The sequence below is a fragment of the Cherax quadricarinatus genome, chromosome 49, assembly GCF_038502225.1.
Source record: "Cherax quadricarinatus isolate ZL_2023a chromosome 49, ASM3850222v1, whole genome shotgun sequence".
In the NCBI taxonomy this organism is placed as follows: domain Eukaryota; kingdom Metazoa; phylum Arthropoda; class Malacostraca; order Decapoda; family Parastacidae; genus Cherax; species Cherax quadricarinatus.
In genome coordinates this window covers 4,600,000-4,626,639 of record NC_091340.1, presented here as the reverse complement: position 1 = coordinate 4,626,639, position 26,640 = coordinate 4,600,000, and the positions used below count along the sequence as shown (strand labels likewise).

The 26,640-nt window shown below is 42.8% G+C and overlaps 1 protein-coding gene across 5 annotated transcripts in view; it reads left to right on the top strand.

Annotated features, from left to right (window-relative positions):
* Positions 1-807: 807 nt before the first annotated feature.
* LOC128696966 (gamma-aminobutyric acid receptor alpha-like) overlaps positions 808-26,640 on the top strand; it is a 94,153-nt gene continuing 68,320 nt past the window's right edge. For all 5 annotated transcript variants that reach the window (XM_070095106.1, XM_070095109.1, XM_070095105.1 and 2 more), the window contains exon 1: positions 808-1,326. The gene's annotated coding sequence lies outside the window, so the exon portion shown is untranslated. The remainder of the gene's footprint in view (positions 1,327-26,640) is intronic.

The following is a 26,640-nucleotide window of genomic DNA, read 5'->3' as shown; positions in this document are numbered from 1 at the left end:
GAGTTGTGGATGAGTGGAACAAACTCCCAAGTACAGTTATTGAAGCTAAAACGTTGTGTAGTTTTAAAAATAGGTTAGATAAATACATGAGTGGGTGTGGGTGGGTGTGAGTTGGACCTGACCAGCTTGTGCTACTAGGTCAGTTGTCGTGTTCCTTCCTTAAGTGAATGGGACCTTCCCTGACTAGGTTGGGGCATTGGCTTAAGCCGGTAGGAGACTTGGACCTGCCTCGCATGGGCCAGTAGGCCTGCTGTAGTGTTCCTTCTTTCTTATGTTCTTATAACATCCAGCCACCGATAACATCCAGCCTATGATAACATCCAGCCACCGATAACATCCAGCCACCGATAACATCCAGCCTACGATAACATCCAGCCACTGATAACATCCAGCCACCGATAACATCCAGCCTACGATAACATCCAGTCACCGATAACATCCAGCCACCGATAACATCCAGCCACCGATAACATCCAGCCACTGTTAACATCCAGCCTACGAGCTGGATGTTATCACTGGCTGATAACTACTACTACTACTACTACTACTACTACTACTACTACTACTACTGCTACTACTACTACTGCTGCTGCTGCTGCTGCTACTACTACTACTACTACTACTACTACTCGAGTAGGTCAGTATTGTTGACGCTTTCTGACGAGTTGCTGTCGCGGGCGTGGTTGTGGACGCGGGCGTGGTTGCGGGTTCGGGCGTGTGCGTAAACAAGGGCGTGGAGGCGTGTGCGCGCCGAGGCAAGGCGTGGAGTTGATAAGTCTCGAGGGAGAGAAATCAGTGTTGCTTACGCGAGCCAGGCGAGTGGTGAGCTTGCAGCCTGCCATCCCTGGCCTGCCACCACGTGCTGTCATCCCTGGCCTGCCACCACGTGCTGCCATCCCAGGCCTGCCACCACGTGCTGCCATCCCTGGCCTGCCACCACGTGCTGCCTTCAGAAACTAGCCTCCCACAGGCCAGCTCAGCCTGATAGTCTGATCTCCGACTTACAACACTCACACTGCTAAGTATCCTAACTTGAAAGACGATATGAAGATCATTAGTTATTCTCCTTTGCTCAAGAACTTTGAGAACTGCATAAGTTCAAAGTTCTTGTTGGGTGATTAGGGTACCTGGTCAATAGTTCGGGCACCTGAGTGGGAACTCTAGCACCTGAATGGTAACTCCAGCATCTGCGTGGTAACTCCTGTACCTGAGTGGGAACTCCAGTACCTGAGTGGTAACTTCAGCATCTGAGTGGTAACACCAGCACCTGAGTAGTTTCTCCTGAAGATCGTTAGGTGCCAATCAGAGAACCTCTCCAGTCGTCAGGTAAGACCAAAATTCTGTTAATTAGGAACCCCTCAAGGGGAGTAGGTATCTGGATGCAGGTAAATAGGAACCCCTCAGAAGAGAGGTAGGTGTCCGGATGCAGATAAAGCTCTCTCGATCCAGGGAAACTGAGCTACCCTCCCTTTCCATGGATCAAATCTGGTTGCCTCCCATACCGCAGATGCATATTATTATTAATTAATATTATAATAAGACATATTTCTCACTTATCTACTTGTGTCTCACTATCTACTTGTGTCTCACTATCTACTTGTGTCTCACTATCTACTTGTGTCTCACTATCTACTTGTGTCTCACTATCTACTTGTGTCTCACTATCTACTTGTGTCTCACTATCTACTTGTGTCTCACTATCTACTTGTGTCTCACTATCTACTTGTGTCTCACTGTCTACTTGTGTCTCACTATCTACTTGTGTCTCACTATCTACTTGTGTCTCACTGTCTACTTGTGTCTCACTATCTACTTGTGTCTCACTATCTACTTGTGTCTCACTGTCTACTTGTGTCTCACTATCTACTTGTGTCTCACTATCTACTTGTGTCTCACTATCTACTTGTGTCTCACTATCTACTTGTGTCTCACTGTCTACTTGTGTCTCACTATCTACTTGTGTCTCACTATCTACTTGTGTCTCACTATCTACTTGTGTCTCACTATCTACTTGTGTCTCACTATCTACTTGTGTCTCACTATCTACTTGTGTCTCACTATCTACTTGTGTCTCACTATCTACTTGTGTCTCACTGTCTACTTGTGTCTCACTATCTACTTGTGTCTCACTATCTACTTGTGTCTCACTATCTACTTGTGTCTCACTATCTACTTGTGTCTCACTATCTACTTGTGTCTCACTATCTACTTGTGTCTCACTGTCTACTTGTGTCTCACTATCTACTTGTGTCTCACTATCTACTTGTGTCTCACTATCTACTTGTGTCTCACTATCTACTTGTGTCTCACTATCTACTTGTGTCTCACTATCTACTTGTGTCTCACTATCTACTTGTGTCTCACTATCTACTTGTGTCTCACTATCTACTTGTGTCTCACTATCTACTTGTGTCTCACTATCTACTTGTGTCTCACTGTCTCACTATCTACTTGTGTCTCACTATCTACTTGTGTCTCACTATCTACTTGTGTCTCACTATCTACTTGTGTCTCACTATCTACTTGTGTCTCACTATCTACTTGTGTCTCACTATCTACTTGTGTCTCACTATCTACTTGTGTCTCACTATCAACTCGTGTCTCACTATCTACTTGTTATTGTAATCTCAGTTAATATTACATTCACGGGTGAGCGCTAAAACTGCAGGGGCCACACACCGCCTGGAGAATGGGAGGTAATTAAATTTGATCCGAGGAAATGAGAGATAAAAAACAAAAAAAACAAGGCAGAATAGAGTGACTGGAAGAATACACAAATGACCCACGTACACAGAAGAGCGAAACATCACGATGTGGAAATGGTATGGTGATACCGACAAGATGTGGAATAAGACACTTATGTACAGTTCAGGACATTTATTAAAGGAAACGTTTCGCCACGAGTGAAGCCACTCGTGGCGAAACGTTTCCTTTAATAAATGTCCTGAACTGTACATAAGTGTCTTTTTCCACATATCACGATGTTTTGGTCCAACTTGGTCCATTAACAGCCTAACGCAGAGTCCCTGTTGACAACATCCAGTGTGGGATGTTGTTCCCGCGTTATCAGAGAAAATTTTGCCACCGAAGTGGCTAGTTTACTGTGCACACTATATCTATCCTGTGGATGGCAGTGGCTAGTTTACTGTGCACACTATATCTGCACACTATATCTATCCTATGGATGGTAGTGGCTAGTTTACTGTGCACACTATATCTATCCTGTGGATGGCAGTGGCTAGTTTACTGTGCACACTATATCTATCCTATGGATGGTAGTGGCTAGTTTACTGTGCACACTATATCTATCCTATGGATGGTAGTGGCTAGTTTACTGTGCACACTATATCTATCCTATGGATGGTAGTGGCTAGTTTACTGTGCACACTGTATCTATCCTATGGATGGTAGTGGCTAGTTTACTGTGCACACTATATCTATCCTATGGATGATAGTGGCTAGTTTACTGTGCACACTGTATCTATCCTATGGATGGTAGTGGTTAGTATACTGTGCACACTGTATCTATCCAGTGGATGGCAGTGGCTAGTTTACTGTGCACACTATATCTATCCTATGGATGGTAGTGGCTAGTTTACTGTGCACACTATATCTATCCTATGGATGGTAGTGGCTAGTTTACTGTGCACACTGTATCTATCCAGTGGATGGCAGTGGCTAGTTTACTGTGCACACTATATCTATCCTGTGGATGGTAGTGGCTAGTTTATTGTGCACACTATCTATCCTGTAGATGGTAGTGGCTAGTTTACTGTTCACACCATATCTATCCTGTGGATGGTAGTGGCTAGTTTATTGTGCACACTATATCTATCCTGTGGATGGTAGTGGCTAGTTTACTGTGCACACCTTATCTATCCTGTGGATGGTAGTGGCTAGTTTATTGTACACACCATATCTATCCTGTGGATGGTAGTGGCTAGTTTATTGTACTCACCATATCTATCCTGTGGATGGTAGTGGCTAGTTTATTGTACACACCATATCTATCCTGTGGATGGTAGTGGCTAGTTTATTGTGCACACCATATCTATCCTGTGGATGGTAGTGGCTAGTTTACTGTGCACACCATATCTATCCTGTGGATGGTAGTGGTTAGTTTACTGTACACACCATATCTATCCTGCGGAGGGTAGCACAATAGCATATGGATACACAATAGGCCTAGGAACTAGGCCCCAACAGGGTTAACAGGAGCACATCTGGATTTATATCTACAGTTCACTTATCTATTACAAGTAAATTTAAGAAATTTGCTTAATATATCTGGTATCTTATTTCATTAAAAAGATATCTTGGCATATCACATATGTTATTATACTGTCTAGCTCTATATTCCTCAATAAGTGGACAATAAAATACATAGTGAGCGCACACTGGCTTATATTTGCTAATATATCGGGACTTGAGCCATCCAGCAACCATAAAATACCTTTCATCAGTGGACTTCTAGAGGAATCAAATGCGATGTTTTTGGTTTGATCGTCATCTGTGTGTCTGCCAAACTGCCAGAAGTACTTGTAACCTAACCTTGAACCCTAACCAAATCCAACCTAACCTAACCTAACCTGACCTAACCTAACCTATCCTAACCTAACCTAACCTAATCTTGAACCCTAATCTTGAAACCTAACCTAACCTAACCTGACCTGACCTGACCTAACCTAACCTAACCTAACCTAACCTAGCCTAACCTAACCTAACCTAACCTAGCCTAACCTAACCTAACCTAACCTAGCCTAACCTAACCTAACCTAACCTAGCCTAACCTAACCTAACCTAGCCTAACCTAACCTAACCTGACCTAACCTAATCTTGAAAGAGAGAAATAAAAAAGGGAATTAGAAAAGCAAAAAGAGATTATGAGGTTAAAGTTGCAAAAGAATCGAAGACTAACCCAAAAGGATTCTTTCAGGTATACAGAAGTAAGATCAGGGACAAGATAGGCCCACTCAAAAGTTCCTCGGGTCAGCTCACTGACAGTGATAAGGAAATGTGTAGAATTTTTAACACATACTTCCTCTCAGTTTTTACACAGGAGGATACCAGCGATATTCCAGTAATGATAAATTATGTAGAACAGGACGATAATAAACTGTGCACTATTAGGGTCACAAGTGACATGGTCCTTAGGCAAATAGATAAATTAAAACCTAACAAATCCCCAGGCCCTGATGAACTGTATGCAAGGGTTCTAAAGGAATGTAAAGAGGAGCTTAGCACACCTTTGGCTAATCTTTTCAACATATCACTACAAACTGGCATGGTGCCAGATAAGTGGAAAATGGCAAATGTGATACCTATTTTCAAAACAGGTGACAGGTCCTTAGCTTCGAACTATAGACCAATAAGCCTAACCTCCATAGTGGGAAAATTTATGGAATCAATAATTGCCGAGGCAGTTCGTAGCCATCTTGAAAAGCATAAATTAATCAACGAATCTCAGCATGGTTTTACAAAGGGGCGTTCCTGCCTTACGAATTTATTAACTTTTTTCACTAAGGTATTTGAGGAGGTAGATCATGGTAATGAATATGATATTGTGTATATGGACTTCAGTAAGGCTTTTGACAGGGTCCCACATCAGAGACTATTGAGGAAAATTAAAGCACATGGAATAGGAGGAGAAATTTTTTCCTGGATAGAGGCATGGTTGACAAATAGGCAGCAGAGAGTTTGCATAAATGGGGAGAAATCAGAGTGGGGAAGCGTCACGAGCGGTGTTCCACAGGGGTCAGTGTTGGGCCCCCTGCTGTTCACAATCTACATAAACGACATAGATGAGGGCATAAAGAGCGACATCGGCAAGTTTGCCGATGACACCAAAATAGGCCGTCGAATTCATTCTGACGAGGACATTCGAGCACTCCAGGAAGATTTGAATAGACTGATGCAGTGGTCGGAGAAGTGGCAGATGCAGTTTAATATAGACAAATGCAAAGTTCTAAATGTTGGACAGGACAATAACCATGCCACATATAAACTAAATAATGTAGATCTTAATATTACGGATTGCGAAAAAGATTTAGGAGTTCTGGTTAGCAGTAATCTGAAACCAAGACAACAGTGCATAAGTGTTCGCAATAAAGCTAATAGAATCCTTGGCTTCATATCAAGAAGCATAAATAATAGGAGTCCTCAGGTTGTTCTTCAACTCTATACATCCTTGGTTAGGCCTCATTTAGATTATGCTGCACAGTTTTGGTCACCGTATTACAGAATGGATATAAATTCTCTGGAAAATGTACAAAGGAGGATGACAAAGATGATCCCATGTATCAGAAACCTTCCCTATGAGGATAGACTAAGGGCCCTGAATCTGCACTGTCTAGAAAGACGTAGAATTAGGGGGGATATGATTGAGGTGTATAAATGGAAGACAGGAATAAATAAAGGGGATGTAAATAGTGTGCTGAAAATATCTAGCCTAGACAGGACTCGCAGCAATGGTTTTAAGTTGGAAAAATTCAGATTCAGGAAGGATATAGGAAAGCACTGGTTTGGTAATAGAGTTGTGGATGAGTGGAACAAACTCCCGAGTACAGTTATAGAGGCCAGAACGTTGTGTAGCTTTAAAAATAGGTTGGATAAATACATGAGTGGATGTGGGTGGGTGTGAGTTAGACCTGATAGCTTGTGCTACCAGGTCGGTTGCCGTGTTCCTCCCTTAAGTCGATGTGACCTGACCTGACTAGGTTGGGTGCATTGGCTTAAGCCGGTAGGAGACTTGGACCTGCCTCGCATGGGCCAGTAGGCCTTCTGCAGTGTTCCTTCGTTCTTATGTTCTTCTTATGTTCTTATGTTAACCTAACCTAAGCCTGGCCACTACAACAGAAATCTTCCCTACGAGGATAGACTGAGGACACTGAATCTGCACTCTCTGGAAAGGCGTAGAATTAAGGGTAAGGTATGATTGAATAGTATAAATGGAACACTGGAATAAATAAAGGGGATATAAATAACGTGCTGAAAATATCTAACCAAGACAGGAGTCGCAACAACGAGTTCAGAGCTATTTCCACGGATTTCTGCGTTACAACGCAGCAGCGTGGACTTACTCCGGTAATACCTTCTCTGCAAGTAACGCTGCCCTGGGCGTTTCACACCTTGGGCGTGAGATGCTGACGCTAGTATCTAGAACCCTGCTCTAGTATCTAGAACCCTGCTCTAGTGCCTAGAACCCTGCTCTAGTGTCTAGAACCTTGCTCTAGTGTGTAGAACCCTGCTCTAGTGTGTAGAACCCTGCTCTAGTGTCTAGAACCCTGCTCTAGCGTCTAGAACCCTGCTCTAGTATCTAGAACCCTGCTCTAGTATCTAGAACCCTGCTCTAGTGTCTAGAACCCTGCTCTAGTGTGTAGAGCCCTGCTCCAGTGTCTAGAACCTTGCTCTAGTGTGTAGAACCCTGATCTAGTGTCTAGAACCCTGCTCTAGCATCTAGAACCCTGCTCTAGTATCTAGAACCCTGCTCTAGTGTCTAGAACCATGCTCTAGTGTCTAGAACCCTGCTCTAGTGTGTAGAACCCTGCTATAGTGTGTAGAACCCTGCTCCAGTGTCTAGAACCCTGCTCTAGTGTCTAGAACCCTGCTCCAGTGTCTAGAACCCTGCTCCAGTGTCTAGAGCCCTACTCCAGTGTCTAGAACCCTGCTCCAGTGTCTAGAACCCTACTCCAGTGTCTAGAACCCTACTCCAGTGTCTAGAACCCTACTCCAGTGTCTAGAACCCTGTTACAGTGTCTAGAACCCTGCTCCAGTGTCTAGAACCCTACTCCAGTGTCTAGAACCCTGTTACAGTGTCTAGAACCCTGCTCCAGTGTCTAGAACCCTGCTCAAGTGTCTAGAACTCTGTTCTAGTGTCTAGAACCCTGCTCCAGTGTCTAGAACCCTGCTCAAGTGTCTAGAACCCTACTCCAGTGTCTAGAACCCTACTCCAGTGTCTAGAACCCTGTTACAGTGTCTAGAACCCTGCTCCAGTGTCTAGAACCCTGCTCCAGTGTCTAGAACCCTACTCCAGTGTCTAGAACCCTGTTACAGTGTCTAGAACCCTGCTCCAGTGTCTAGAACCCTGCTCTAGTGTCTAGAACTCTGTTCTAATGTCTAGAACCCTGCTCCAGTGTCTAGAACCCTGCTCTAGTGTCTAGAACTCTGTTCTAATGTCTAGAACCCTGCTCCAGTGTCTAAAACCTTGCTCTAGTGTATAGAACCCTGGTCTAGTGTCTAGAGATACTAGACACTAGACCAGGGTTCCCCAGAGTGGCCAATGTCGACCCCCAAGAGTCGATAGGACTACCGAAGGGGTCGATAAATGGCTGGGGGTCAAAAGGAAGAGGAAGGGGGTCAATAAATATCTGGGGACGTGCTTTGTGTCATGTATATGTGATATTCAACTTACGACTAAACTCACCAATCAGCAACCAGATATAAGTGTCCTTGATGCCGCCCATCAGATGCATCCTGACCATTAATGGTATCAGCAGCTTCAGTAAAAAAATGTATGTTAAATCTTATATTGTTCAGCACCTGCTACAAGTGGCGAGTTGTTCACAGTAATGGGAGGCGCATCAGAGTAAGGAAAGTTAAGAGTGCAGATCTGAAGGTAGGAAATCGCTTCTCTGTTCTCCAGGATGAATGTACTTCAGTGGCCAGTGAAGGTAAGGGTACTACTGCCCCTGCTAATGAAGGTAAGCGCATTCTTGTGGTTGGTGACTCTCAGGTAAGATATGTTGACCGTGCTTTTTGTAATAGGAATAAGAAGATGAGAGATAGAGTGTGCTTCCCTGGAGCTGGTGTTGGGGACATTGTCAACAGACTGGATAATATCATGTCAGGTAATGGGAACAAGCCCATTATCTGTCTCAGTGCTGGTGGAAATGATATTGGGAAGGGTAGGAGAGAAGAGCTGCTAGATAAGTACAGGTCAGCTATAGATTTCATTAAGTCTAAGGGAGGGATCCCAATCATATGTAGCATCTTGCCTAGAAGGGGAGTAGGAAATGAATGGTTGTCTAGGGCAATTGGTGTAAATTGCTGGCTAGACAGATACTGCAAGGAACTTGCAATCCCATTCATTGACAACTGGAACAACTTTTATGGCAAACATGATATGTATGCAAGGGATGGGGTTCATCTCTCTGGGGCAGGGGTGGTAGCACTTGCAGACTCGATTGAGAAGGCCATTGGTGAAATGCCTATGATTTTAAACTGATGGAAGATAGAGGTATGGGTGTGTGTGGGAAACAAGCAGGTTGCAACACTAGGGTTGGAAACAGTAAATGTATAAAAGGCATTCAGCATGAAGTTATAAATAAAGACAATAGAACAGGTCAGCAAACAAAGGGGGACAGCAGAGGGCAGCAAGGGACTAGCTCCCTTAAGGTTTACTATACTAATAGCAGGAGTGTTAGAAATAAGATAGATGAGCTAAGATTAATTGCAAGTGCAGGAAACATAGATATTATTGCTATAACAGAGACCTGGCTCAATCTGAAAGATAGAGAGATGCCCTCTGAATGTCACATACAAGGCTATAAATTATTCCACACTGACAGGGTCAACAGGAAAGGTGGTGGAGTAGCGATGTATGTCAGAGACAATTTAAATTGTTGTGTTAGACAAGATATTAAATTAGAAGCGTCAGCCACTGAATCTGTTTGGTTACAGCTTCTCGAGGGCCGAGAAAAACTAATTTTGGGTGTGATTTACAGGGCCCCAAATCTTGATAGGGAGTGCAGTAAACTTCTATGGGACGAAATTCGTAAGGCATCTACATACGAAAATGTTGTGCTAATGGGAGATTTCAACTATAGACAGATTGACTGGAGCAATTTGACAGGAAATTTAGAGTCGGGTGACTTTCTTGATACGATCCAGGATTGTTTTTTAAAACAGTTTGTGACAGAGCCAACTAGGGGAAATAACCTCCTTGACTTGGTTCTTGCCAGTAGGGAAACACTAATTAATAATCTTGAGGTTAATGATGAGCTTGGGGAGAGTGATCACAAATCACTCAGTTTTAACATATCATGGAATTCCCCTAATAATGGCAATCAAGTCTCCGTCCCTGACTTTCGCTTGGCTGATTTCATAGGACTGAAAAATTACTTAGGTGGGCTGAACTGGAATGACCTGACTAGGGGTCAGGTAGGTGGTGATGGTTGCCGATATGATGCTTTCCAGGGCATAGTTCTAGCTGCTCAGTCAAATTATGTTCCAAATAGGGAAATCAGATCAAACAAAAATGATCCTAAATGGATGAACAATAGATTAAAATATCTGATTGGTCAAAAGAGAGGCATATATAGGCAAATCAAAAGAGGAGAGGGGCAATTAAGAAATCGATATATTCAGTTAAAGAGAGAAATAAAAAAGGGAATTAGAAAAGCAAATAGAGATTATGAGGTTAAAGTTGCAAGAGAATCGAAGACTAACCCAAAAGGATTCTTTCAGGTATACAGAAGTAAGATCAGGGACAAGATAGGCCCACTCAAAAGTTCCTCGGGTCAGCTCACTGACAGTGATAAGGAAATGTGTAGAATTTTTAACACATACTTCCTCTCAGTTTTTACACAGGAGGATACCAGCGATATTCCAGTAATGATAAATTATGTAGAACAGGACGATAATAAACTGTGCACTATTAGGGTCACAAGTGACATGGTCCTTAGGCAAATAGATAAATTAAAACCTAACAAATCCCCAGGCCCTGATGAACTGTATGCAAGGGTTCTAAAGGAATGTAAAGAGGAGCTTAGCACACCTTTGGCTAATCTTTTCAACATATCACTACAAACTGGCATGGTGCCAGATAAGTGGAAAATGGCAAATGTGATACCTATTTTCAAAACAGGTGACAGGTCCTTAGCTTCGAACTATAGACCAATAAGCCTAACCTCCATAGTGGGAAAATTTATGGAATCAATAATTGCCGAGGCAGTTCGTAGCCACCTTGAAAAGCATAAATTAATCAACGAATCTCAGCATGGTTTTACAAAGGGGCGTTCCTGCCTTACGAATTTATTAACTTTTTTCACTAAGGTATTTGAGGAGGTAGATCATGGTAATGAATATGATATTGTGTATATGGACTTCAGTAAGGCTTTTGACAGGGTCCCACATCAGAGACTATTGAGGAAAATTAAAGCACATGGAATAGGAGGAGAAATTTTTTCCTGGATAGAGGCATGGTTGACAAATAGGCAGCAGAGAGTTTGCATAAATGGGGAGAAATCAGAGTGGGGAAGCGTCACGAGCGGTGTTCCACAGGGGTCAGTGTTGGGCCCCCTGCTGTTCACAATCTACATAAACGACAGAGATGAGGGCATAAAGAGCGACATCGGCAAGTTTGCCGATGACACCAAAATAGGCCGTCGAATTCATTCTGACGAGGACATTCGAGCACTCCAGGAAGATTTGAATAGACTGATGCAGTGGTCGGAGAAGTGGCAGATGCAGTTTAATATAGACAAATGCAAAGTTCTAAATGTTGGACAGGACAATAACCATGCCACATATAAACTAAATAATGTAGATCTTAATATTACGGATTGCGAAAAAGATTTAGGAGTTCTGGTTAGCAGTAATCTGAAACCAAGACAACAGTGCATAAGTGTTCGCAATAAAGCTAATAGAATCCTTGGCTTCATATCAAGAAGCATAAATAATAGGAGTCCTCAGGTTGTTCTTCAACTCTATACATCCTTGGTTAGGCCTCATTTAGATTATGCTGCACAGTTTTGGTCACCGTATTACAGAATGGATATAAATTCTCTGGAAAATGTACAAAGGAGGATGACAAAGATGATCCCATGTATCAGAAACCTTCCCTATGAGGATAGACTAAGGGCCCTGAAACTGCACTCTCTAGAAAGACGTAGAATTAGGGGGGATATGATTGAGGTTTATAAGTGGAAGACAGGAATAAATAAAGGGGATGTAAATAGTGTGCTGAAAATATCTAGCCTAGACAGGACTCGCAGCAATGGTTTTAAGTTGGAAAAATTCAGATTCAGGAGGGATATAGGAAAGTACTGGTTTGGTAATAGAGTTGTGGATGAGTGGAACAAACTCCCAAGTACAGTTATAGAGGCCAGAACGTTGTGTAGCTTTAAAAATAGGTTGGATAAATACATGAGTAGATGTGGGTGGGTGTGAGTTGGACCTGATAGCTTGTGCTAACAGGTCGGTTGCCGTGTTCCTCCCTTAAGTCAATGTGACCTGACCTGACTAGGTTGGGTGCATTGGCTTAAGCCGGTAGGGACTTGGACCTGCCTCGCATGGGCCAGTAGGCCTTCTGCAGTGTTCCTTCGTTCTTATGTTCTTATGTTCTTCTTCTTCTTCTTCTTCTTCTTCTTCTTCTTCTTCTTCTTCTTCTTCTTCTTCTTCTTCTTCTTCTTCTTCTTATTATTATTATTATTATTATTATTATTATTATTATTATTGTTATTCATAGAACTATTAGTTAAAATATTACTGATTAAATTCCCTTTATATAATGAATTTTTGGGGATCATTGAACACTCTGAAGCTTCATTAAGGGATCATTAAACACTCTGAAGCTTCATTAAGGAATCATTGAACACTCTGAAGCTTCATTAAGGGATCATTGAACACTCTGAAGATTCATAAAGGGATCATTGAACACTCTGAAGCTTCATAAAGGGATCATTGAACACTCTGAAGCTTCATAAAGGGATCATTGAACACTCTGAAGCTTCATTAAGGGGTTGTTGAACTGAAGAGTTTGTGGATCCCTGAAGTTTGAACGAAGCATCTAGCGATGTCAATGCGAAATTTGGCTACCCTTTTCTCAAAGAAGAGAGAGAGAGAGAGAGAGAGAGAGAGAGAGAGAGAGAGAGAGAGAGAGAGAGAGAGAGAGAGAGACAGACAGACAGACAGACAGACAGACAGAGAGATAGGATTAGCGACCCGGGATAACCTAAGACTCTCTGTCTTATTTCCATTGTGGTCTTTAATCTTGTCTCAACTCAGAGGTGTTCTTAACTTAATTGATCCTATTAGCTATGTCATTAGGCTGAAGTCTTATCGTTATCTCCTCCAGAATGTCTTAAAATATAGGTTCTCTTGGGCAAACAATCGATCGAGTTCTTTCCCTAATTGACAGTGTCGTGTGGGGTTCGGTAAGGAGATAAGAGGGTTGAAGGTAGACACCTTGTTGGATGGTAACACTATATATTGTCAAACTGTGGTAATAGGAGATGGAGGGAGCCCAGCCTGCCGTGTTCTGCCTTCTATGCCTATGCGTCGACTGAGAGGGAGGCAGGTTTTCTCACTCGCACGCTGCATCCCGTGACGTCATACAGTCACAGGCCTAAGGGATCTTCTATATAAACACATGAATGGTACTATGATATGCTATACAACACATAAGGGGATCAGCAACTATGCTGACAGCTCGGTCATGTTACGTATGTCGTCACGACATACACTACTATGCTATAGGCTGAACACTGATTCTATACAATAACAAATTCATATATAACTTAGAACTAATGGATGGTATCATACTGGATGTTAACAAAATGAGTTTTACGTAATGGGTGTTAACGTAATATGTTTTTAACGTAATGCATTACAAACTATAAGAACAAATCATGGTACAATATGGGATGGAATTGATCAATCGATCTGTATTCATGCACTCTACGGATTCTGAGGAAATAAATATATATATATACAAGTTGAAATTAACAGCAAAGGCATCTGGTGCGCACTCAGATCATTACTGTCAAATTCTCAGAATACGGAGGGAACGTGAACACGAAAAAAAAATTCTGAAAAAACTGATCAGTTAATAACAAAACACACAGTTGACAGTTTCATTCATCTTTGACATGTAGTTATACAGGCTATGTACATTTAAACCCAATTCTGCGAGGGTGAGGTTTACATATGCAGAATGGTTATCATCTCTGGGAGGATCGAATTCCTCTGCAATGGCTAACACATGCCTTGACTGAGGGAGATCTGATGAGTATCTACAAAAGATACAGCTACATTCACTAGTGACTGTGGAATTACTAACTCTTCTGCTAGGAGTACTCAACTCGACTGTTCGATACAGTAATTCTTGGCTCATTACAAAGTCACTACTGGGTGCTGGTGGCTACACAGTCAGAATAAGATCTTCCTGGAGCAGGAATCGAATCACCAGAACACAAGGGATCGGTTCTTTCTTACTGGAGGAATGAACAAACTCGGTGGGGTGGATGACTCTCCCCGGTTGAAAAAAAAAAAATAACGCTATAACACGCAATATGAGCAAGGGAGAACGAATCTACTATCTCTCACTACAAGCACAGGGAAAAAGAAATGAACACGGTCAACAATGCTGATATTCAATCTGAGTCGCACACAGTGACACGAGGTATCAGCTATAAAGAAACTACACTTACAAACGTTAACAACAAGTGAAAGTACTCGAGAAATAACTTCTTACATTGCACTGATTACTGTCAACGAGGATGGGATCACCATCTGGAACACAAGGGACAACAACAACACTCTAGTGAGGACACTAGCCACAGAAACGATCGAGTTCTTTCCCGAGTCCTAATTGACAGGAGGAAGGTGTGTCTCCTCATGACTATATATAGGATGGTGAATATAATGGTATGAAAACAATACCACAGTGAAAAAGGGAAATAAAACCTGAACGCTTTCAGTAAAATAGGTATCTGGGTGTTAGTCAACTGGTGTGGGTCGCATCCTGGGACAAAACTGACCTAATTTGCCCGAAATGCTCTGCATAATAAGCGGCTTTCTATATAGTAGTATGTCATTGATGTCAGCACGATGTCAGCATACCTTGTACATGTACTTGAAGTAAATAAAGGTATTATTATTATTATTATTATTATTATTATTATTATTATTATTATTATTATTATTATTATTATTATTATTATTATTATTATTATGATAATGGCATACAATACCTACAAGTTGATAGGTAAAACACATGTGCAACACTTAGCTATCTTTATTCCGAAAAGTTTCGTCTGCACAGCAACCTTCTTCAGTCGAGTGTGTTACTTCCCTCTCCTCTGTACTCTGGGAAAGAGGGAGGGGTCACGACCCCCTTGCTGACTCCACCCCCCTTGATGGGGATAATTTCTCCACACATACCGATCAAACAAGATTTGATCCAAGGAAGGGGAGTGTAGCTTCAGTTCCTCGAATCAAGTTCCCGCTATAGCAACAATTCATTCCCTTGATATCAGGATTAAAATAGTATGTATATTTTCCCAGTACAGTTCCACACACACAATTCTTAACACAGTTCCACACACAATTCTTATACAGTTCCACACACAATTCCTAACAATTCCCAGGACAATTCCACACACACAGAATTCTTAACACAATTTCACACACAGTTCTCAACACAATTCCCAGCACAATTCTGGTACAGTAAGGAAGGTGAGGAAACACGTACTTTAGCCTCTCATTAAGATTGTCAAGGGTCTGCTTGACGTTGTGGGTTTCTTAGACCCAGTGTGTGTGTGTGTGTGTGTGTGTGTGTGTGTGTGTGTGTGTGTGTGTGTGTGTGTGTGTGTGTGTGTGTGTGTGTGTGTGTGTGTCAAATCCTGTCCTCAGATATCTTCCCCTATCCCACGTAATATTTGCATTGTTGTTATAGTAAGAGTGGTTATATGTAGTTGGTGCCCTTACAGAAGTGCTGAATGTGTGCCCTGGTCCTGTACTATAGATGTCATTCTGAAACACTACACTATCTCGTGTGATGGTGGTGGGTACCATGATTCTCCAGGTCTGCCTGAAGGATTGATACAGTGAACTATCTCGTGTGATGGTGGTGGGTACCATGATTCTCCAGGTCTGCCTGAAGGATTGATACAGTGAACTATCTTGTGTGATGGTGGTGGGTACCATGATTCTCCAGGATTGATACAGTGAACTATCTCGTGTGATGGTGGTGGGTACCATGATTCTCCAGGATTGATACAGTGAACTATCTCGTGTGATGGTGGTGGGTACCATGATTCTCCAGGTCTGCCTGAAGGATTGATACAGTGAACTATCTTGTGTGATGGTGGTGGGTACCATGATTCTCCAGGTCTGCCTGAAGGATTGATACAGTGAACTATCTTGTGTGATGGTGGTGGGTACCATGATTCTCCAGGTCTGCCTGAAGGATTGATACAGTGAACTATCTCGTGTGATGTTGGTGGGTACCATGATTCTCCAGGTCTGCCTGAAGGATTGATACAGTGAACTATCTCGTGTGATGTTGGTGGGTACCATGATTCTCCAGGTCTGCCTGAAGGATTGATACAGTGAACTATCTCGTGTGATGGTGGTGGGCACCATGATTCTCCAGGTCTGCCTGAAGGATTGATACAGTGAACTATCTCGTGTGATGGTGGTGGGTACCATGATTCTCCAGGTCTGCCTGAAGGATTGATACAGTGAACTATCTCGTGTGATGGTGGTGGGACACTATGATTCTCTAGATCTACTTGAAGGATACAAGTTCAACTCACAGCTAATACAGTAACACAGTGTATTCTCGCTGCTGAAATGGGTTTAACGTCTATCGACTAAACGCCACCTGTATACCACTAGTCATGGATACATTATTCGTTATACCAGGACTGCAGCAAGCTGCAAGTGTGTATATACTGCATATATACTCCAAGTGTATATATACAGCTGTTCTTAACATACACAAATAAAGAGAAACTATATTCAGACTGTATACAAAACGAATTGTTATTTAATTACTCAAATTTTCTTAAACGAGAGCCAATTTTAATTATTTTTCTTGGTAAACGGACGAATATTTATTCTATAAGTTAGATTACGTTACTTAAATAAATGTAAATATTTATTTATCCACAAATAAGGAAATCAAAAACGTTGGCGACAAGTCTGGCTGGGAAGTGAATGTCTGGTATATTTTGTTAGCCCGAGAGATGCAAGTTAAGACTAGGGAGCATTGATAGTTTACATTTCTCCGCCGAAGTGGCTAGTTTATCGTGCACTCAATGTCCATTATGTGGATACTAGTGGATAGTTACTGTCCATCCGCTGGTCGATAGTAGCTAGTTTATCGTGCACCACTTATCCATCCCGTGAAAGGTAACCTGGAGTTTACCTGGAGAGAGTTCCGGGGGTCAACGCCCCCGCGGCCCGGTCAGTGACCAGGCCTCCTGGTGGATCAGAGCCTGATCAACCAGGCTGTTACTGCTGGCTGCAACCAAACCAACGTATGAGCCACAGCCCGGCTGGTCAGGAACCGACTTTAGGTGCTTGTCCAGTGCCAACTTGAAGACTGCCAGGGGTCTGTTGGTAATCCCCCTTATGTATGCTGGGAGGCAGTTGAACAGTCTCGGGCCCCTGACACTTATTGTATGGTCTCTTAACGTGCTATATATATATATATATATATATATATATATATATATATATATATATATATATATATATATATATATATATATATATATATATATATATATATATATATATATATATATATATATATATATATATATATATATATATATATAGAGAGAGAGAGAGAGAGAGAGAGAGAATATTTGTTTAAATTGTATTTTCTCTTATTTTTATTAGTAAGATACCTTTCTTCACCTTCATCTCTTTCTTCATTTTTCGCTTTGCTTTCTCCTTAAAATTTTTCACGTTTTTAATTATCTTCCCGTGTCTCTCATTCTCTTTTTCGTGTCGAGTTTCCTTCTCTATCTTTTCACACAATGTCTTTCGGGCCTTTTTAAAAAAAAAAAGTCTCTCACTTGGTTGTGTGCCTCCACATAGCCATTTTATTGTGTATATGCGTCATACAAACAATTAAATTTTCACTAACACAAAGCGAGTTGTGAAAATAATGGAAGAACTGCTGATGAGTAACACAAACACTGCAACACAGTTGACCACGAGAGGAAATATTTGTTTAAATAGCTGTCAACACAGTTTGTGTGACATTACCACTGTACACACACACATACACACACACACACACACACACACACACACACACACACACACACACACACACACACACACACACACACACACACACACACACACACACACACACACACACGACATGTGCCTAGGACAATATGGTAACTAACTAACACACACACACATATACACAGGAGCTTGGACTCGTCCACTGCAACCTCAACTAGGTGAGTACAAGAGAGAGAGAAGGGTGGGTAGATTGCATTTTCCTGGACTGTCAGAAGGTGTTTGCCACAGTTCCTCACAAGATATTAGTGCAAAAGCTGGAGAACCAGGCAGGGATAACACGGAAGGAACTGCAGTGGATCAGGGAATACCTGTCAGGAAGACAGGTGTCAGAGTGGACGCCTGTTACGAGCGGGGTTCCACAGGGGTCAGTCCTAGGACCGGTGCTGTTTCTAGTATTTGTGAACGACATGACGGAAGGAATAGACTCCGAAGTGTCCCTGTTTGCAGATGACGTGAAGTTGATGAGAAGAATCCAGTCGGATGAGGACCAGGCAGAACTACAAAGGGATCTGGACAGGCTGCAGGTCTGGTCTAGCAACTGGCTCCTGGAGTTCAACCCCACCAAGTGCAAAGTCATGAAGACTGGGGAAGGGTACAGAAGACCGTAGACGGAGTACAGTCTAGGGGGGCAAAGGTAAAAACACCTAGCTCTGTTGGGTGCTTGATTCTTGCAGGATTTGGTGGTTCTGTGGGTTAGAATGTCATGTGATTTTCGCTCACCACGAGGCGGACCAAAACGACATGGGTTCGAGTCCTCGGCTAGTCGCAGTGTTGTTATTGATTAAATACCACTCGATCGTGGTCACTATAATATATATACTGCTTGTGGAGGCTAGTACACCAAAAAAGGAGTAGAATGAAATTATCTCAGAGGCACCCACACCATCGTATGTCCTCGGATCAAGGCAAAACACTTAGCTCTGTTACGTGCTTGATTCTTGTAGGATTTGGTGGTCCTGTGGGTTAGAGCGTCATGTGATTTTCTCCCACCACGAGGCGGGCCAAAACGACATGGGTTCGAGTGTGATGTAGTCCAGCTGGGCTTGTGAGGTCTCTGGGGAGACCTAATTTAACCAATTATATGGTCACACCTTGCCTTGGCAAACGTCTGTAGCCACGCCCACGTCTGAGGTCTTTTGTTCTTGACGCCTCAGACCTAGGCGTCAGGTCGTACACGTGGTTGTGGAGGATGCTTGGACCACCATAAAAGCCCAAGGAAGAGCTGAGTAGGTAGATTCGAGCGGAGCTGCTGCTGGGGTGCAGAGCTCCTGAGCAGAGACTTCGATCGGAGCTGCTGCTGGGGTGCAGAGCTCCTGAGCAGAGACTTCGAGCGGAGCTGCTGCTGGGGTGCAGGGCTCGGGAGAAGGCTACTGAAGTCTCTGGAGGAGACTGTTGGAGGCATTGGGCAGAGTACTGGCTTGGCGCAGTACTCGTGCTGTGTAGGTCTTGGGACCTGTGGCTTAGTTCCTGTAGTGAACTGTCCTCTGTACTATATTGTAAGTAATATTCTGTTTCACCAAGCTAATTGTATTCCCTGTCTCACTGCTTATACATACCATCCCATTTATCTAAACCACAATAATGTTCTCCTGTTCCCAAATATATTATTGTACGAGGACTTAATAATAAACTGTGTTTGAGTAGAATAGTAATATTCACTGCCCACCGTTATTTATTCTTTTTTCTTATATTTTATTGTTTATATGAGTGAAGAATGGGCGAGGCATATGTTAGTGAGCAGTGTAGAGTTAATGAGAGTGTCGTGGTGGTCACCACTGACCTGTCATTACCTACCTACCTCCGCTAATCATCTCACTCCTACCACCTCGCCTGCCTCTCCCCTGCCTACATAATCCCTTACTCCCATATTCCCCAAGTATATCCGATTCTTTCATTACCCCCCCTACATGACATGGTGTCTAAGCGGTGGTGGTTCTTATTATTTTTATAGTAGGAACCAGTCCCATGTGCCTTATTTTTGACTGCTCGGTTATACTTGTTATGCTACCATTTGCTACCACTTTTTTTTTTCTTGTGTGTGTAAAATCTAAAGTGAATATCTGTATGATATTATAATCCTAGTAACCTTAACTGTCCTTTTTTGACGGTGGGTCTGAATAATTGTTTGGGTGTAATATTATATTTGGTGGAGTTGGTTGTTGGTTTGAGATAAATGGTGGAGAATATCAGTATTTGGGTGAGACTTTTGGGGGAAGCAATTACTGGCCGAAATTGAATATTTACAGAGGAATGAGAAGTCACCCAGCCCGCCTTGGAAGACTTACCCACAACTGTCACCCATTGAAGAGTTGCCTATGATTGCTGTCCACATGATGTGCCCAGTCACTCAGCTGATAGGCCCAGTCACCCAGCTGATGTGCCCCAGTAGATGTATTGCTGCCCTGGTCTGTCATCCAGTGTAGTGGGTGTTTGTCTGCGTCACCCAGCCTCTGTGACCATCACCCACGGACCGCCAGTTACCCGCAGTTGCCAGGAATGGGTGACCGCACCTACTGTTGATGACCTGAAGTGACCTCACCTCACCCCGAGCAACTGACCATTGCCTGCTACTGCTGATGTCGGCTGCTGTGATGCTGTCTGCTATGCTGTGGCCGTGCTGTGATGCTGTCTGCTATGCTGTGGCCATGCTGTGATGCTGTCTGCTGTGCTGTGGCCGTGCTGTGTGCTGCTGTGATACGGCCTTGCTATGATGTTGAGATGCTGCGGCCGTGCTGTGATGCTGGGACCGTGCTGCGATGCTGTGGCCGTGCTGTGTGCTGCTGTGATGCGGCCGTGCTGTGATGTTGAGATGCTGCGGTCGTGCGATGATGTTGAGATGCTGCGGCCGTGCTGTGATGCTGGGACCGTGCTGCGATGCTGTGGCCGTGCTGTGTGCTGCTGTGATACGGCCGTGCTGTGATGCTGCGATGCTGCCTAGCTCAAGAGGAGGAGATGGCGGTGATGCTGCAGTGGTGTGTGAGGGATTCTGGCTGGTGTGCCAGGACAGGAGAATCTACTATGAAGGAGTTGCCATCCTCGGAGATGTGGAAGGAAGTGAGCCGCGGAGATGGACTCCAGCTGTTGGGACCAGCCTGCTTTCAAGGGCGGTATGGAGGCGTATCCTGCCTTGCTGGTCGACCTGTACGACCGGTATGCGAGGATGCCCTGCCAGCCATGAGAGACAATTGAGAGTGTGAGATGTCCCCAGCCTACTTTGACTTGCCAGAAGTGTTAGTGTTACCTGTATGAAATAAGGTGACCTTGAATACGGTCCAGTGATTATGGCCGCCTTGTTTTATGAGGCCAGTGAATCCTAGTAGTGGCATAGGATAATGGAGGGTCTTAGCTGCGATGCCTGCCCTGTCTCGATTTTCAGATGTTGTAGTGTGCATGTGAAGTGTGCCGAAAATGCGACCTTGGTGGTCGTGAAGTGGTCCAATGCAGTTACTTGAAAGAATGCAACCCGTTGGAGCAGTTTTCCACGCCATAGAAGCCTAGAGAGGTTTGGCCCAATGGTTAACGTGCGAGGGTGACTAGCATTGGCTAGTGCATTTCTAGTAGAAGTAGGGAAGGCACTGGAGCCCGATATTTAGGTTTAAGGAGAAATGATGAGTAAGGAGGCTTTGCACCAGAGAGCGACTATTATGCTGGCCAACTGCCAGGTGTACTGATATTGCTGCCTTGTGGTAGTTGAGGAGGTTGAGGGAAATATAATTGTATTATGTATAATTTTGTCTTTGTATTGTAATAGATTTAAGGGATTAGGATTAAAATAGTCTAATAACTAGGACAAATTGTCCTAGTTCTCAGATATTTTAAATTGGGGGAGAAAGGGGGATGTGATGTAGTCCAGCTGGGCTTGTGAGGTCTCTGGGGAGACCTAATTTAACCAATTATATGGTCACACCTTGCCTTGGCAAACGTCTGTAGCCACGCCCACGTCTGAGGTCTTTTGTTCTTGACGCCTCAGACCTAGGCGTCAGGTCGTACACGTGGTTGTGGAGGATGCTTGGACCACCATAAAAGCCCAAGGAAGAGCTGAGTAGGTAGATTCGAGCGGAGCTGCTGCTGGGGTGCAGAGCTCCTGAGCAGAGACTTCGATCGGAGCTGCTGCTGGGGTGCAGAGCTCCTGAGCAGAGACTTCGAGCGGAGCTGCTGCTGGGGTGCAGGGCTCGGGAGAAGGCTACTGAAGTCTCTGGAGGAGACTGTTGGAGGCATTGGGCAGAGTACTGGCTTGGCGCAGTACTCGTGCTGTGTAGGTCTTGGGACCTGTGGCTTAGTTCCTGTAGTGAACTGTCCTCTGTACTATATTGTAAGTAATATTCTGTTTCACCAAGCTAATTGTATTCCCTGTCTCACTGCTTATACATACCATCCCATTTATCTAAACCACAATAATGTTCTCCTGTTCCCAAATATATTATTGTACGAGGACTTAATAATAAACTGTGTTTGAGTAGAATAGTAATATTCACTGCCCACCGTTATTTATTCTTTTTTCTTATATTTTATTGTTTATATGAGTGAAGAATGGGCGAGGCATATGTTAGTGAGCAGTGTAGAGTTAATGAGAGTGTCGTGGTGGTCACCACTGACCTGTCATTACCTACCTACCTCCGCTAATCATCTCACTCCTACCACCTCGCCTGCCTCTCCCCTGCCTACATAATCCCTTACTCTCATATTCCCCAAGTATATCCGATTCTTTCATTACCCCCCCTACATGACACGAGTCCTCGGCTAGTCGTGATATATATATATATATATATATATATATATATATATATATATATATATTTATATATATATATATATATATATATATATATATATATATATATATATATATATATATATATATATATCACTAACCCACCGCCACCACCATCACCACCACCACCACCACCACCCACCATCACCACCACCACCAACCATCAGAGAGTGAGGCTTCTCTCTCCCTGCCATTAGTCCGGTTGGCCGCCCATACAAGGCAAGCTGTCAGAAAATGAACCTAATTTGGGTGTCAGAGGGCACACATGGGTCATCCTAACTTAATTTTGAAAACATATGACCCTCAGTTCACGTTCAGCTCCTCCATGATGTGCAGCACACAGCTGGGACAACGTATGAACAAATCTGAACAATGTCAAGGCTTCTGCTGTTGAACATACTCCTAATATATATATATATATATATATATATATATATATATATATATATATATATATATATATATATATATATATATATATATATATATATATATATATATATATGCAATAAGATCACAGTAAACAGGTGATTTCAGAATATGCAAAACAACCACTTAAAGAATAGAGAAATTCCAAGCACTTCCGTGACTACTCACATTATCAAGGAACAATAAAAGTAATGCATCAAAGGAAGGCATATAAAGGGTCTAGACCACACCTCACCATCACATCCCACAACAAATCAACACCTGATGCGCGACTCATAAGAAAGGGAACACTGCAGCAGGCCCGCTGGCCCAACTAGACAGGTCCTTCACACAACCCACAAACAAACTATTCTACCCAAGAATTAAGAATTTTAAAATTTATTATTTGTCCAATGTATTATTAAATTCTTCCCAAATTCTATTAATTATGAATGAATCTAATTTATATAAACTAAAGGAAATATTCATATTACTGTCAAAACTGCTTTTTATGGTTACCATAAAGAGGACCTTCTCTTTATATCTACATAATTTCTATGGTAGGAACGTTCATTTCTTCATTCATTGCTATCTCACTGGTCTTGCTGAGTTCAACTGTATTGCTGTCCCAGGAGCCCAGGAAGTGCAGGGAGTGCAAGGAGTGCAGGGAGTGCAAGGAGTGCAAGGAGTGCAGGGAGTGCAAGGAGTGCAAGGAGTGCATGGAGTGCAGGCATTGATCTCGTAGCTTCGCCAGAACTGCGCCTCACATTTCTAAACCCGAGTCCTCGGCTAAGTCCTGGAAGATCGTAACTCTTCCTCTCGGCAGTAGCCCTGAGCTTTCGTGTGACTGTCTCGTCTTCGGTGTGCTGTGTCCTCCGAGGTTAAAAGAGTGAGTGACACATAGTGACCTGAAGAATGCCATACTGAGATAAGGACAGATAGACAATGTGATCTTGTGACTGCTGTGTGTGTGAGGTAGGCGGCGCTTTGCCTGGATGAGTATCATGTTTGCTAATATTTTAGTAATTTTGTAGCTTCCAGTGTTATGTTCTATGGTGTCGGTGACGGCGATTAGCGAGGCTTCCCGACATCGTCGGCGTCTAAAATCTTGTTCAGTGAGGACGAATTGTGCCTCATCCCAGTTCATCAAATGTCCCGTAGAGGACACAGGTGTACTTTGAGTCGTCATTGACGTGTGGTCAGGCTGTGGAAATCTTGCGTCTCGACAAGGAACACATTCATGTTGAATTCGGAAATCATATCAAGGATCCATTTACCTTTCGAGGTGTTAAAATTAGATTCGGATTCCTTATGTAATTTCAGAATTCGTCGTGAAGAAATATATTCTTGCTCCAGGCTTACGATTCCTTCTGTCTGACCACACACGGTTTATGTGCGGCTAACAGTGACAGCCTGGTTGATCAGGCCCTGATCCACCATAAAGCCTGGTCACAGACCGGGCCGCGGGGGCGTTGACCCCCGGAACCCTCTCTAGGTATACCCCAGGTATACAGCAGTGATTACAACAGTGACCTCGCATGGGCCAGTAGACCTGCTGCAGTGTTCCTGCTTTCTTATGTTCTTGCAATTTTATACTGACGGCAGTGTAAAATAGCTGCCGTATTGATGTCTAATAGACGTGTTAGGTACTGTGCAACTAACACGTCTCTCGGTAAGGTTACACAGATGATACACCTGTGTCTTATTCATCAATTAGTGGGTTACTATGCCATAGATCTAACAAAGGTAACTTCAGGTTCATTCACTACATAACTTTAACAAAATATTACACATATATTACAACGAACACATGTTTAAAAGATAATTACCGAGAACAATAGCTGGATGACAACATACAGAGAACATACATGAACCTGCGGCCGCATAGTGAACAACCTGCCACACTGCAACACATATTCTCACAAGATCTCCTGCAAAAGTATATATCATGTCACTGGGAAAGCTAAAATCCCTTGGGGTCATACAGTGGCTTTGGGAATGGCAAGCCAGGAGAGATAAATCTGATTCTTTTGATCAAGATCTCTTCGCCGGCGTCAAGGCGCCTCTTTTGAAGGGATTAGTATGTATATATATATATATATATATATATATATATATATATATATATATATATATATATATATATATATATATATATATATATATATACATACAAGGATTCGAACATATGTTATTTATGCGTGTGTTTGTGTGTGTATACCTGTACCTATATACACTTAATTTGTTTACAGTTCAGGTAACTTTGTTGTTTACTGGGTCGTCGCGTTACTTAAGAAGACCCGAAACTAAACTGTGGCCAGAGTCCCGATAAGGAGGAGAAGGGAGAAGCATGGGAGAGGATGGGAACGGATAAAGGAGGTGTGGGGAAGAGAGGAGGAGAAGGTGGATCAGAGAGACACAGTCACTCATGATATTGAATTTGTGTGATTTATATTTTGCGTTCTCAAACTTTATTCTCTATAAGTATTACAATGCTGAGTTTACAGAATTTGGTTATTGTGTGGTTTACATGTAGTAAAATAATAATTACAGAGTGTACCACTAGAACACCTAGCATGGCTAGGCATTTCGGGCAGACTTATATTAAATCTTAGGTTTAAAATGTTACAGAATTATGAGATAAGTTGGTATTATGGCTAAGTGACTAAATACTAGTTTGTGAGTTTAGCAATGTGAATGCTTTTGTTTTGGCACTATACATAGTTTCAGTATTGGAGTATCACAGGCCAACTTATGACCAGTTAAGATTCATTATTTTGAGATTGAGATTGAGATTGATATTTCTGTTTATGGTCAAATGGGTGAGTGAGTGTAAGTGTGAACCACCAGGTGGTATTCGTATTATTAGTTGACAGGGTGTATCAGGGAGATAAGATGTTTTCTGATGGTAGTTTTGAAGGTGATGAATGTGTCTGCAGTTTTGGAATTTTCAGGTAGGGTGTTCCAGATTTTAGGGCCTTTGACATACATTGAATTTTTGTAAAGGTTTAGTCGGACACGGGGAATGTCGTAGAGATGTTTGTGTCTGGTGTTGTGCCTGTGGGTTCTGTCACAACTATCAAGAAAGCGTTTTAGGTCAAGGTTAATATTGGAATTTAAGGTCCTGTAGATGTAGATTGCACAGTAGTAAGTGTGGATGTACTGAACAGGGAGTAAGTTTAGATCTATGAAGAATGGGGGGGTGTGTTGCCAGGGATGGGATTTAGTGATTATTCTTACTGCAGCTTTTTGTTGGGTTATTATTGGCTTTAGGTGTGTTGCTGCAGTTGAACCCCAAGCACAGATAGCATAGGTGAGGTATGGATATATAAGTGAATGGTATAGTGTAAGAAGGGCAGTTTGCGGCACGTAGTATCGTATCTTGGAGAGGATCCCAACCGTTTTGGATA